Below are 14,633 nucleotides of genomic sequence, written 5' to 3'. Positions count from 1 at the left end.
AATTTAAAGTATGTATTGAGACGAATTCCCATCGTTTTAAACGGATTGTTTCCACAATTGATTCCCAGTTGTTCAAACCCAAATATTTTCGACGTAAAGTAGCCAAGCTGAAGCAATTTGTGGATGCTGTGTAAGTTGAACTAGAACTTGCCGAGTTAGATCTGAAATTCTCCCCATTTTATGGACTGGTAAACATTCCTTCATAACGGATAACACGAAAGCATGAGCAAATGTTTGATGTGAGAAAGACTTGGATGGCATCGGTTGGAAAAAACCTTCAAGAAGGGAAGAATTTCAAGATCTTCCTCAATACATTCTAATTTAACTTAAGAAACAATTCCCGGATGACTCCAGTTTTTGCCACGTGAGCCTGCAAACTTTATGATTGGATGAATGCAATCTTTTCCTGACCTCATATTTAGCTTAGATTTTAGTCTATATTTGATGTCTCGTTAAAGTTATTCATTTTTTGTTCTTTATAATTCTTATTAATTTAAAGTTCGTCTAACTCGAACTTTTGTTGACTAATTTTCTAAAACAATGTTAATATTGTTGAAAAGTTGTTACTATTGTACAAGTTTAATTTGTTAAGTAAATAGTTCGTACTACATCAATTTCCGATTATGGACAACATAGACAACGACGGCCTTAGAGAGAAACTAACAAAAAATCAATCAATCTTATCGGTTGTATCGGTGCCTTGGTGTTCCCGGAATTCCGTGACACTAACAAAGCAAACCCCCCTGTGAGCTAATATGGAACAGGCATGATCAAGTACCTCGTAATGGTGAAGAAGAATAGAATCTAGTCCATTTCCCAAATGGATATCATCAAAACGAAGACCAGTAAAAAATATTCCTAATCACCTGCAATCAACGGCACTTATCGGCTCTCAATTACAAACTTCCAAGCGAAGCTTTCCACACTTCATCAGCGGAAGTATTGCAATATCTAAAAACTTTCCCATCTCAGCTTCCTGATGACTGGCTAATGCCAGTGGAGCCATTTCCCAGCTAATATTTCTTTTTATCGCTCAGAATTTATCGGCCGAAAGTCACACGGAAAAAGCCGCACCAACGATGGCGATGTTGGGCGGCATCTCGCGCAATGAAGATTGATGGTTTTGGTGAAAAATTTGCAATAAACTCACAGTGTTTCGCTTGCGTTGAGGTAAGCACACCACATTGAGCTACTCTAGCACTCCATTGATGCTGCCATAAATCGTCCGATGGTACGGCGTGTCTCATCCGCCAGTCTCAAGGGTACACCCAGCGGATCGATCTATGTATCGATTTTCGGGCGGACAACAATTTGCTGGATGTCCACCGAACCGCCACGGGTACGGTTGTTGTTTCTCAATAAATTCTCCACCCGATGATCCCGTCAATCCAAGTGCAGCTAGGGATTCCCTTCCCGGTGGGAATGTTACGCCACGCGCAGAATACCTTTCAGCGTGTATGTGGGTTTGCATTGAACGGAAGTGCGTTAACGAAGGGTGATTGCCCTAACATAAAGGCATGGTGTATGGCAGACCCAAACACGAAACACAAAAAAAAAACATAGACGGAGAAAATATTTATGTCACATCATGCATTTGCAATCTCCACTTTTCGATGCCGAAACCTAAAAAAAAAACAATCTGAAATTGGTAATAGCACACCCTTCCTAAGTGCTTTGGGTTGTGGTTTTTGTTTTGTTTTCCAGCTGTATACCCATCACATTATTACCGCAAAAGACATGCAATTCGCTGCGCTGAAGTCCTAAACATTCATACCGCCCCCTGGTTCTGTTCGGGGTCCTCCTGTGGTGGCAAACATCGTAAATATGGTTTTATTTTCTATTGCCCCACAATCAAATAGCGGCCACTTGTGGTTGTCTCGATAAACAAACACACACAAAAAAAAATCATTTTGGGAAATAAATAAGCGAGGAAAAACAAATGCAAGCTTTAAAGCTTAAACGACCGTATCTGGCTCTTCGAACGTTCGGTTCGTTTGAGTTGGGTACGGTTGTTGCGCAACAACGATTTCCCCTGCAACGTAGCAGCGGTTCGGATGCGTGTCACTTTAAGAAGACGAAAACGGAAATCGATGTTGGAATGGACTTTTTAAAATTGATTTTAAAAATTTACATCATTGACATATGCGGATCACTTTTAACGAATTGAATAAAATTAAATTAAGTGTTTACTTTCGATTGCTAAAATTTCCTTATTTCTTTTAACTATAAAAATTTAGTTTAATAAAATTGCTTATCATTTTTTGATGATCTTGAATTGCTCTCTTTTTAATTGCCATTCCAATAACCGTATTCAATTAACGTTTAAGTAAGACAGAATTAAAATTTCCCAGTATTTTACAGTTTTTTGGTGAAGGCTAAACATGAAAATAAGCGCAACCTTTCTACGGGCCACAATACTGCAAATCAGATCATTAACTGTCGGAAATTATTGGCCTAAACAGAATCCGCTCGTGAGGCGCTGAAGCAAACGTAACGCCCGGTCAGCTCGTTCCCGTTTGCACCCGAACGTGTGTTTGTAACCAATGTGTGATACACCACTGCCAAAGTTTATGATTTAAGGGATCGCATTGCCAGGCAGCGGCACTTAGTGCCACTTCTTCCGTGAAGGGTGGAAGTAATTTGTTTGAGTAGTCTTTCGATCTAAACTGCCAAACCTTTTCCGGCTTCCCATTCCCATTGCTGTCCTTCTTTTTTTATGCTGGGAAATGGTCCATTTTTCATGTAAATTATGTCTATTAATGGACTCCTTAAAATGTGCTTGTGGTGTTGATGATCGAAACGCTTCGGTTTATATTTTTACAAAAATTTATTTTTCCAAGGTACAAGACAACGCAAAATTTTAATAGAGATTAGTTCTATCTTAGTTTTTCCTGGATCTTACGAAAATCTCATTCGGTACATTCAAGTGCAATGTACCGCAATACGCTAGATTCACCGTATCGCACCCCGATTAAGTGGCTACTTATGGGAGTCTCGTTGCCTACATTCGATCAGCAGCAGCGTGCGATGATTTATCTCACCCCTCTAGCAGCCATTGAACTGTGGGCAAGTTAAAATGAAGTAGCTCGGAGGAAAATAGCCCGAAGAAACGGCGTTTCTTACCGTGCATACGATTCCCGTCCGTTCCTGCGAGTGGAACATCGACGATTGCTGTTAGGCTGGGCGTGCATGTGTGCTGTACGTATTTAATAGCAACCGAAAAGCAATGAACTCCAAACCGGATGCAAAACCTCCGGCACGAAATCGCCATTCCATGTGTGCGAATGTTGCAAAAATATGCTTCCGGACATTTTAATGGTGCTGGGTGCTGGGGCGACGGAGTTTACTATGTTGGCCTGCTGCCAATAGAAGGTGCCGAAAAGTAATGTAGCAGCAAGTAGTTTAGTAAGCAGAGAGTTGACCATCGTGTTGGTCAACCGGAAGATCTAATACTACAAAAAGAAGACCACTAAGAAGAGCATGCATCACAATATTGCGGGTGCCCAACTGTTCTTCAAGATTTGAATAGAGGTAAATCCTAGAAACCTTTTTACACGATTATTTACAAACAAATAACAGTCACACAATTCAGCTCCATATGTTTTAATTCAAACTTTCCTCAATAGGGTTCACAAATCACACACTTTTTATGCTAACCTATCTCGTTTTTAACTTATCACCGTCCAAATAGACATCAAGGGACAAACCTGTTCGCGATTTTGGACACATTCTTGCTCCTTGAAAGTAGTTCACTCTTGCCATCACAGCAAAACCCCTCGCGGTGACATTCCTACGCCTACTATTGTGGTTTTCTTCTGTTAGTCTGTATGTTATTACCATTTACACTTCGGTTTCGGCTGTTCGGAATAAAAAAAAAAAGGAATATAAAAAATATTGATTCGAATTCCGGACAAAATTAAATACGATTTTTTATGGAAGTTCGACAGTAAAATGATTTTTTCTCATTGATTATTATCACAAGAATAGATTCTGATGTACTCCGATGCAGCAATGAGTTATGATAATGATTTATTTTATGATTTATAATGATTTATTCACACTGTAGTCAATATGAAGCAAAACTGCTAAGAAAGCCTTCAGTGGTGATCTTAGCGGTAGCGACTGATGAAAAACATTTATTTACTCCATAATAAGGGCCAAAAAGATGCAAGTAACATGAAAAAATCATGTTTCCAGTATATCATGGCAATCAGGCAGAATTAATAAGCAGAATAGTTATAGTTTGGGTAAGAAAGATTTGGGCTAAGACGGGAGGAATGTCCGGAATCTGAAGCCATGTGTAGTTTGATGCAGCACGGTACCTTTAGGTGAGAAAACGTAATCAATGTTGGTTGAACACAACGAACTTTTCGCACATTTTCAACCAGATTGATGATCGAAGGTTCGATAACCCTAATCATGGCAGATTTTTTCCTAAATATTAATATTAAAATAAATACCATGATGTACCATGCAAAAAGAAAACCAACACATCTACCAATCACCCCACAATGAACTTTTCTCTTAATCTCAATTTCATTATGTTTCTTCTGCACACTCCTGGTATCAAATGTTGGTGAAAAACAAACATAAGAAGCATAGAAAGCAATCACCAACCGTGAGCTCGATGGCTTGCGCGAGGGCAACATCGTACAACGCTTTCTTGGCTTCGGCACCATCGGTTACACCGAAGCATATTGCGGAAAACGTGTACGACGCAGCATTTGCATACCTTCGAAGCAATCGTAATGGTGCGTATCCGGGGAACTGCTACCGCCAAGTAGCAGTGACCTTAACCGATCGCGTCTGGGTAACGACGGTGCAGTAATTTCCAGCGCATGTTCTCTACCACTTCATTCGTATTTGAATTCGTACGCGACCGCGAGATCGATGCGAATTTAATTGCCCTCATCATAAACACGTACCACGAAGCGCACACCAGTTCCATCTAGCAACTTCGGTCTTACTGTGGTGCAATGGCGTAAGTGTACGTTTGTGCTTTTGCTCATTTTGGGATGATAAAGAAGAAGAAAATAGTTGAACATCGGATGGAGCAATGAGCAATGAGCGGAAATCGCGTAAAAAATCACCGTTTTAATGATTATGGTACGGTGGTAGGTGGTACACTGGTCCCGATTGATCGAACCCCCATCGATCGTACGATCGGCGTGCTGCAGGCGAAACTAGCGTTTCGGGCTGTTGGCAATGTTTTTGCCGGCAGTCGATTTGCAATGACTGATTCGTAACTGTAAGTAGCAAAAAAACAAGGTTCAATGAGTGCTTTATCCCTACAGACGCGACAACGTAAAGCAAACAAACAACGGACCCACAGAAACGAAACACCAAGCTGAGTGAAGTACCGTGAGCAAACAAACAAGTATTACCATTGCTGTACAAAAGAAAAAACTGCTAATTGCCATTTTAAACTCATTTCGATCGCGTTTGTCAAAGTTTTGAGAACGTGGCACGGATCAGACTTGTTGTTTACCGCTGTTTTAAGACGTTAAAGAAAATGGGTTTATTATAGCAATTCATACGAATTATCTGTCACCTGGTGGCAAATCCAGCCATACTTCGCCTTTTTTTGGCAACTATCTCACTATGCATCCAGCAACATAACCAAACCAAAAAAAGTCTAGCAACTGAGCTCGATTGTTGGATCGTACTGCAGGCTAAACACTGGAGCGAAGAAGTTGTATATCGAATCAGAAGTGCCTTATCTGGTTTGTTGGATACAGTCTCCATGGTGGAAACAGGAAAAACAGAAGCCTAGTTCTAGCTTCACGATAACATTTGGGATCTTAAATGAGCAGCAGATGATGAAGTTGAATCTGAAGGGTAGAGTGACCTTAGCGATTGGTAGAGGATATTGGAGCTACTAATCAAACGATGAAGAAGCACTTGGAGTACTCTTGCGAGGAAATGTCTATCGAGGCTTTCTGCATTGGAGGATCAGTCAATGCCAGACCCTCCATCAAGAAATGGGTAAACAACCACACATTTTACACCACTCTTCTAAGGAAGTTCCTTTAGTTATATGGAAAGTTATTTGGGACCCCACCGGTGGTTCAACTGTGAGTGAATTCCTCATTAGCTGGCCAGGTGTTTTTTTTTATCCTTTTTTTATCCTTTTTTTTCTGCAAGATTTGGCGTCGCCTAACTTTCAAGGAGCCTAACCTCTAAGGAACCCTTTGCACTGCTGGGTTCTTCAACCTGCTATTTCGGAAAATAGGGGTTCTCGGGGCCTTTAAAGTTCGGGTCCTCACGCACCCGCTTAATCCGCTATATGGATGATTCGCCCTTACCTTCAGTGACTCTTAATCATTGAGTGGTTCACGAGCTACAAAAAGCAAATGTAGCTTCCTTCAGGACTGGCGGTGATCTGGGATTTGATCACAAGGAGTCTTCTAGCAATGGCCGCTTTCATCATGAACAATCACGCGAAGAAGGGGACCTGGAGTCTTTTCCCAACCAATTAATTCTTGGTCGAACTGAAAGCTTACCACGGTTGCTTCAGTGTGAAGTACAGAACGCATGCCGTGATGGAAATAATTCTATTTACGAGTTGTTCCACGCACAAATCGAAACCGAATGTCTCAAAGAAATGATTATCGGCTAATACGTGGTAGCAGTGTTAGGTCATTCAAATATCCACCAAAATCCGACTGAACAGCAACGTGTTGTTTATCACATTTCGCAGGCATTCTAAGGATGCTGAGCCAAGTAAAAGGTATGTATAGTAAGAGGTATGCCGACCCCTGGTTTAAAACCGACCTAGTGGAACAAAGAAAATCTGTTATAGCGATAGCGATTGCGAGATGACAGACGTCTTTTTTTTACACAAAAACTTCCTCCTTCTTCGTAGGAACTGCGTAGCAGATTATACGATTATTATGGGCACAATTGACTGACGATTTGAAGTATTATCCACAATCATTGCATAAGTAAAGGAATAAAAAAAATATCTCCCGATCACAAAAGCACTTCAAACCTAACGATCATCCTCGTTCGCAGTGACCAACAGTTCAGCTACAAAAAAGTACCCACAAAAGGTTTCCGCCAACGGTTACAAAGTCAATAGTTACGAAGCAATCGTTACAGGAATATTTGACCTTCGCCTTCGTCCCAAAAAAGTCTCCGTAAACCGGCAGCAGCAACAGGCTTACCGGAAAACTAATTGAAAATAAATCCTTCGCCAGATATGCAACCTTTCCGGGTGGGCATCGATTTTGCAATCGGTTGGTAAGAGATTACCAAACAACCAAAGCCATCGAAGCTTCAACCATTTGTTGGGCCATGGCCGGCATTGGCAGCTAAACGGCACACACCCGACCAGTGCTGTGCTGGCGGGGGGGGGGGGGGGGGGGGGGGGGGGGGGTGTTTTCTGGGTTCGCTGTTCGATTTGATCACAGTTCCCACAACTGACCGGGTTCTCAGGGCGGTGGCACGGGAATGGAGTTACAAGTGACAAATTTTATGGGTAAGCATTGAAACCTTGCACACCGATCACACTGCGGTACCGGTAGGGAAGGGACAAGTTTATTGTTTGCGTCCCAGCGGAAGAAGATTTGGGCGTTTTAGATGGTGTCAGTTTTTGTGGGCAAAACTGGCAAAGTGGTTCAGATTTTGGACGAGCAGGAAACACATTTACGACGGAACTGATTCAACGGTCCCGCCGGTCGTAGGGGGAGCAGTTGTAGCATTGAAAATGCAAATTTAACAGCCAAGAGGTTCTGCGCTCCTGTTATCCGTACGAGCTGGACAAGTTTTGTGTCGCAAAGCAGCAGCAACATTACAGTGTTTTTCCGCTCCATTCTCGGCACAGACTGATAAAGTACGGGGTATTGATGGTAAAATTTAATCATTGCACACCATTGGTTTGATGAGACGAAATGATGAAATTAAATGAAACATCTGCACTGAAATCATAATTGGATTGTTACGTTTAATGCCTTTTTGAAAAAGTATAAAGTGGTGCGCGTTTGGCGAATCGACATCACCAAAGTCCCGCTGGACAGTTGGATGCTGTAAAGCTTAGTCTTTGGTTTTTGTCGGCCCGCACTAAGCACGTAAATATTTATGCAGAAAGTTTTACCACGCTCCATGAATATTGTAAATTCGGCCACTCGCAGCTCTACAGGTGACAAAGCGATTCCGTCAAAAGGAAAGTTATTCAACCTCCATAAAATATGCAAAACTCGGGAGCGTGCAGTTGTTTGCCATTGTGACAAACATTCCGTTGGGTAATTAATATATTCAATAAATTATTCAGCCCGCACTTGATGGACGAGTGATCAATCGAAAATCCGAAAGTCCCAGATAAGTCAACACAATTGATTGAAATCCATTTTTATCTCTCAATGCGAGGGTCAAGATTAAAAGTTTGTGATATAGTCGATGGGCTGATAGGGGGAATGGAAATTCGGATCAACTTCGAAGATCTTTTGGATTATTTTTTGGATCAAGGTCATTGTAGTCTACACGGATACAGACGCCAGCAGTATCAAGAAGGTGAATGGTGACCCTCAGAACCTCGGTGGTTGGAACTTTATCGGATATCGGATGTACAACGACAGTAAGGATATTTGCACGCCACGTGGTACTTCCCAACAAGTTCCCAAATGGAATGCGAAACTTTCTGTCTTTAGTACGTTGGGCGAGAGATAGGAACAAATATTCGTTTCCTCGAACGCCACGTGACCCATTAGATAAGATGATTACCATGGCAGAACCGAAATATGTGCCTTATGCCTCCCGTCGCTGCCCTAACGGTGTTGTTTCTGTTTATTGTATACAGACGGTGTCCCCCTCGACCAGGTGGTGTCTGCGAAGGGCTTAGGTGTGTGGTTAGACCACAGATTGAAAAGCCAGCAAGCATATAGTAGTCTCTATCTTCGACGCCGTATCGCTTCTGACTTCTCTGCTCAGCTTATGTTTGAGGACTTTATATTGTAGTGTTGTAAGGCCAATATTAGACCATTCTAGTGTGGTCACCGCCTTCTCCCATAGGCCTAGGACAACAACTCCCTCCATATCCAATCCATCGTCATGTTTTGGGGCATAAAAGTTTCATCTTCTCAATCCTACTCAATCCCGTCCTCCCTTAACCTTAGCTAAGCGCCGCACGCCGTTTGGCAGTTGTGATCGATTGCGTACGGCATACGAGTTTATGCGTTTTTAATTGTTATGCCAATTTGTTTGATTATTGTTCATCTGTTTCTGCTTTCCGTTATCGTGTTCGTGCTCATGATTCTTAGTCCTGTTATTTGTGCTTATTTGTTGTCATTTTATTTAATTGAATTTTATTTTTTCTTACGCACTTCTCTTTTCTGCTGGCTTTTCCCAATATTTCCGTCTTCATTATACATTAAGATTAGTTAGGATTTATAAATTTGTACATTCTTCATTGGAAAATGAATTAAGAACAAATATTAATAATAATTTGTTAAGATAACAGATATGATTGTTAAACAAATTCGACAATTTAGTATATTTAGCAACTTCAGGCATGTTAATTAAGGCATGGAGCTGGAACTTTAAAAAAATCATTACAATAGCTTCAATAAATAAGCAACTTGTTACTTCCACATACGAAACGTTCATTATAAACACAAATCGAACAGACTGTTGAAGTTGTGAACCTATTTCACCCATATGTTATGCCTTTTTCCACCTGTAAACGTGTCTGATGAGGACATACCTATTAATGAATGAACCATATTCCATTTCCAAACCCGAAATCGAAGGTGATTAGCTATCGTTTCGACGGCATGATAAATTGCCGCACACTCCGCTTCCGTGCATTCACACGTGTTCGTGTCAATATTTAGCCAAATGTGATACACGCTTCCCACATTCATCAAGCTGAATCACCAGATGTCTGCATGTGTACGGTGTTTCACTTCCTGCTGCTACTACGCCGGCCAGCTATTCACGCCCCCTTGCCATTACATTCCATTGGTTTGCCGTCAGCCGTGCCATTCGCGCCGTTCGTTGGCCGCGCGGGTTTTTGGAACGTAGCTGCGGCGCATCGACCGAACCCCGGCGACCCGCGCCGGGAAACGCGCAAGTTCCCGAGCGTTTGCGACTGAGTTTTGACAGAATTATGGCAGCAGCACTTGGTTGTGCCGTCGAGTGTGTTTGGACCACACGTTTGGATTTCACACACACGCGCGCGCACAACCATCGCTGCCGGCATCGTATCGGATCGATTTTCATCTGTGGCTTTGCACAACCGACCGCCGCGCTGTGGGTTTAATTGCTTCGATCTCGTTCTCGCGCACATTTCGCACATCACTTTTCCGCCGGCGGTTGTGGTGCAATGTCGGCAAATGGAAATGGTCAGTACGGAAATTGAAAACCTTGTAAACACAACCCGTTGCCCGCACGCGTCATGTGCACGGCCGTGGAAATGCTTCCGCCACAGGGACACGGTATGGCGCCCGGTAAACCGACGACAGCATTGCGAATGTGAAAACCTTCCCAGTGCGATACGTTTGAAATGACCGCATAATGACCGTCAACGATCCATTTCAAAGTCAATCAATGGTGCGGTGTATGTGTGTGCTGAAATGCTGATCCGGGGGTCCGGGTGTAATGGGCTATTAGCTGACCGTAGGAAATAATTACCCTCCTACACCAATGCACGAGAAGAATGTTTGGGTAAATATTTAAACCCAACTCCCGGCAGCTTCTCGCCGGCGTAATAATAAATTACCAACTGTGTTATCACAACAAGGAACTGCCCGTTGCAGCAATGGTTTCAATTGCGGACGCGTGTCGCTCGTTTTTGTCCACGGAAGGAAAGATCAAGATCATTTCCATCACGTACCATAACTAACGCTACGAGAACTTTCACGTACAATAAGAGTTAGTTATGTTTGTCAGTGGGACGGGTTTTTCGAAATTTCCAATCCCAATTACGTTGGAGAAATAAACTAACGTCAAGGATGATAAATATTGGGCGGTTGAATTAGTTCCAAATTCAATCGGAACCATGCTGTTGTTAAGTATTTGCCACGGTTAAACAAACCACGTCGAACACGTCCAACAACACGTGTTGATTTTGACGGTTTCGATGTTTATTCTGAATGTTTGTTCTCGTTGCAAGCAATCGATCAAAAGACACCTCAAAAATAAGCACGGCGAAGGGGATTTGTAAAGTTAAATCAATAGTCGGGTCGGAGCGCCAAATGTTTGATAGTTTCGTTCCGATCGTACGACTGTTTATTCTACTATCAATTAGCGTAATGGTCGTGGTTCAGTATGGAGAAGGATGCTTTTCATTATATTCCATTACTATTTCATCAGGACATATTAAATTAGTGTTGTGCTTGAAAGGGCGACTCCCAACCGGGGTAAATAAAATTAAAGAAATTCAAAATTGGCAGGCAGGCAGAACGCTTAGTGCCACTTGTAGTACCACTACAGAAGGTGAAGAAGTTGAAATTATGAGGCTTTTCAGAAGTCATTTTATATGAATGAAATCTTCACTGAAGGATCGACTGAGTCAACTATCACAAGATGCATTAGTGTATAAATATATTTTATGAATCAGATCTTGATTCACAGATCTTGAATTATATCTCTGAAGTTTCATGCATCTTCGCGGTGTCTTATTTTAGAACCTTCATAAATAAAACTTTGTCAATATATGCAATTCCTGTCATGGTCTAGCTCCAACTCCAAGCACTAATAATTGACATAGTTCAATTGAATTGTATCTTTTTTGGCAACAATTTTATTTTATAATGCGAACAAGAAGCTTAAAACTACAAATACCTTAAGTCGTGAACCTTTGCACATCCATACATATTAAGCGATTCTTTGAAGACTGGTGGCGAGATTTGATCAAATTTAGGATATGTTTTGTATATATTTAGGTGTGTCCAACCGAAGTTGGTTCCTACTTTTATGTTTCCGTCCAACTGCTGGGAGTTAGGTCCCAGACAACTTTGCTTCCCTACTACACGATTACTAGCAATTTGTTTAGTACCCTCTTTTTTACCTAGGTGGCGCTTTTTGTGTCTTGGCTAATTACGACGCTCTGGTTGCCACATATATATTGAAATTGTTCAAAATGTCAACTCAAAGCTCAGTACGTACAACAGCGTACAACGATCCTTCTTCAGTCTGTGGGAACTACACTGCTCAGAAAACCAGTCGCGACGATCAAAGCTGGGATTAGGTAGAATTTAAATAACTCCGGTCCTCACTCACTTACGCCTTCGAGACATGAACTTTGTGCGAAACGAAATTCTCTTAGTCGAGAGTTCGTCGAGAGGAAGATGCTCGGAAGGGTTTTTTCGACCCCGTATGTGTGAACTCACTATTCGTACAGCGAATAGTGAGTCAGGTCATACGTACACAGTGGGGGCGTGATAGGCCCAAATTGAGATGGAGTGTTAGCGTTGATGCGACCGCCAGAAAGGCCGGGCTCATTCGATTGACAGACACCGGTGCTAGATCGATAGCGGACTCCTCCAACAGGTCAAGACCCAAAGTAAGTTAGAATATGTTGAAGAATTGCGGCGATTTAAAGATTCCTCAGACGATTAATGAATCTTCAGTCAGTAGCGGACTTATGGTTTAGGCGAAGTAGGCGTCCCATACTTCACCCTCACAACGGATAAGCATGGCCATTATCCTCGTTCCTGCGTTTAGTCATTTTGAAATAAGGGACCCTGACTACTATTCACCCTAAGGGCTTCAAAGAGGCTTGATCAGTCACTGTTCCTCCTAATAGAGATTCAGACTCGTTTATCCAGGTTTCAAGATCCATCCACCCTCATGAATCTGAATAGGAATCACTCTACAACCAATACGACATTGCAATTTGTCACCAAAACGTAGAAAAGGTACCGCAGTGTATCAAACCATTTACGATTCATTTGCTAGTTTAAGCCTCTGCTATTGTGTACCTTGAAAGCACTCAGCAGAAGAACCTTTTGATGGATAGGAAAGCATTACAGTAATAAAACGTAAACGAACGGGATCATTGCTTCTTGATGGCACCAAATTTGTTTGTTTGCATTTGCTTCATTTTCCGTACGGTTGATTCGTTTCGGCAACTGAGTTTTCCAGGGCCCTTATCTTTTCCATTCGCTCGTCAATCGCTTCGTCCCTCCAGTGGCAGCCTTCTCACCAAGTAAACAGTGCCATGTGCCGTTACCACAGTGAATCATAAATAGTGTGGAAAAAAAATCCCCACCTAGGAGACAATTTTCCTCGTGGGACAAGAATAAACGGTCGTATTTCGGGTCGTTTTTTTGTTACGCATGTCCTTCCACTCAATCTTCTCAGTGTCAGCGTACAAGGGAAAGGATCACGATTTCTTGCTATTGTTAAGGGGCGAGGAATCGTGGGACAGGTTTTGTATCGATTGACGAAGCTGGGGAATCAAACCGGCGTCCTGTGCCAACCAACTTGTCCGGACGACCCCCGTTTGGTATGTCAATTTCCCTGTGGTGTTCGTTGCAATTTCCTAGTTACAGGAAGAAAAAAAATAGAATCACATACACTCACAACAACATTCTCGTAGTGTTAAAAAAAAAGCTGATGATACGACGGTAAAGCTTTCGACAGAGACGACAATATTGATTGCATGTTACGTCAGCTTAATCGGACGACCGTGGAAGACCGTCATCAACAAGGGATATTCGAAAATGCCGGGAACGGACAAATGCCTCCGGGCGGGGGTGGGTTGACGTTTGCAGACTATATCAATCTTACCGTTTCCTGTAAAGTCATCCCTAGTTTTTACCCTTCACTTCCTGGGGTGACCCCTTATCAGCTGGGCAACATCCGGTGGCAAGTGGCTAACAAATTCGGAACCGCTTTAAGAAACTAACCGATAGCGGACAAACAAGCGGGGGGGGTGGGTTTGAGATTGGATTGGGTGGATGAATTTTCCGATCCGTCCGATCGGTGAAGCTTGATCAACGCAATGGATGGCTAGGCACACACGATTTGTCCACCGAAAACTACCGGGCCCGCAAAGCAACACACGGGTTGACTGATTAAGCGTTATTGTGTGTGCGTCGAGTGGTTCTTGAACCTCCTCCTTCTTGGAACAAGCGGTGTCCGCCAAGCAATAACTAACAATTCAATTTGATTGGCTCGACGTAAATTCGCTGTAATTTGCCTTTCCTGCCAAACCACTGGTTAAGTACAGTTTACAGCAGCAGCAAAAAAAACCCTCGAAACAAATCCGGTGGGGCTCGGCGGTGTTGGGTGGTCGTTTCTGCCGTTTTTGCTTTAAAGTTTGCACTGCGTAGTGGGCTGTTTTGGGGGCACCACAAAAAATAAACAATCTCACCATGTAATGAGGCAGTAGCACACACCGATACCATTAATCATCGTTGTTAATATGCGTTTTTGTGTTATGACATTCGATTTGATAAATGATTTTGGGCTGAAAGAAAACAAAAATAATTTTGGGCTGGTGAATGATTTTGGTTGAGGGAAATGTTTTTGCTGCCGATCCAATATACTCACCGAACAATCGGACGATGAGGTATTGTGTAGCCTTGGTTTTGGTGTGCGCTAATCCAAACAGACAGCTCAGCTGACTTTTATGCGTAAGCTTCCTGATGGAAATAAAATCAACTTGTTAAGATATTAGAACTTGGTCC

This window comes from Anopheles marshallii, chromosome 2 (genome assembly GCF_943734725.1).
Source record: "Anopheles marshallii chromosome 2, idAnoMarsDA_429_01, whole genome shotgun sequence".
Lineage (NCBI taxonomy): Eukaryota > Metazoa > Arthropoda > Insecta > Diptera > Culicidae > Anopheles > Anopheles marshallii.
Note: the sequence above shows the minus strand (reverse complement) of the source record.